Source organism: Frankliniella occidentalis, unplaced genomic scaffold, assembly GCF_000697945.3.
Source record: "Frankliniella occidentalis isolate FOCC.00 unplaced genomic scaffold, Focc_3.1 Scaffold144, whole genome shotgun sequence".
Lineage (NCBI taxonomy): Eukaryota > Metazoa > Arthropoda > Insecta > Thysanoptera > Thripidae > Frankliniella > Frankliniella occidentalis.
The window spans coordinates 543,555-544,787 of NW_026267271.1; positions in this window are offsets into that span (position 1 = coordinate 543,555).

Consider the following 1,233-nt stretch of genomic DNA (forward strand, 5'->3'; position numbering starts at 1 on the left):
CCCCCCATCGCCATCCTCCCCTCCATCCTCAGTCACAGTGCTCTGTTGTTATGCCCGGTCGTACGGGTCGTGCGCCGTTCGTTGAGCAACAATTTTCTAGCTTTCGTACTTTCTATTTGTGATTGTTCAGCTACTTGAAGTGCTATACACACATGGTTCACTCTCAGTAGGTAGAAAATTGTATTTCTCAAAGTGATTTTACTTTTAAGGATGAATGCACTAGGGGGGCAAAAAGGTTAGGGGAGGGAATGACCAACTTCAAACACGTTTTTGGGTAATTAATTGAATATGAGCTTCCTATCTGACCTGTTGCCTCATTTCCTTGCTATTTTTACTGTTAGAAATCTAGGATTATCGATTTAAGGGTCTGAAACATTAAATTCCGAACTGTGGCTTAAAGGTTAGGCTCTCGTAGCTGCCTCAATTTTCAGTTGCTGTCTCCTGTCCTATGTTGTGTGATAGGGTCAATTAAAGTTTAAGAATGTTCATTTGAATATTTTACCCTTTTGCAGGTACCATTTATGCCTAAGCCGTGGCCGCCATGGCTCTGTACTGTGTTTGTCAACAGCCTTGGGATGGAGTCAGGTAATGTCAATGTTATCTCAATTTTCTCATTCAATTTCATTGTGTTCAATCCCAATAGAGGCTATATCTTGCTTCCTTTGTGCTTTCTAGTTTCATGATAGGCTGTGATGCTTGTGTGGAATGGTTTCACGGGAAATGTGTGGGGCAATTCAGTAAGCGTGCTATCATCAATTCTTTCTTGTTGTGGCTAATTCCATTTATATATATTGTACTCAATACTTAATTTCATCTCAGGAGATAGGAAGAAAGACTGGGTCTGTCCCCTCTGTTCTGGAAGACCTGCTGGCATATGGGTCAAGAAAGGCACAGCATCGAAAACTTATTCTAATGGTAATTTGTCAGTCATAGTTTCTTCTCACAATCTAGCTAACCTGCATCTGTGCTTTCTGTTAACCAATCTTCCTTTTTTCAGGTACTTCTAGTAATTCTGGTACTCTGAAAACTACCAAGAAAATCTCTAAAACTCTCTCACCCAAGAAAGCTCATTCTCTCTCACCACCTCACAATGAGAAAAGCCCAGCATCACAAATTCATTTTAGTGGTAGTTATAATTTAGTCTCTCAATCGAACTAACCTTCATCTGCGCCCTGTGTTAACAATTTTCCTTTCTTTTCCAGATACTTCTAGTCTTTCTAATACTCAAGAAAC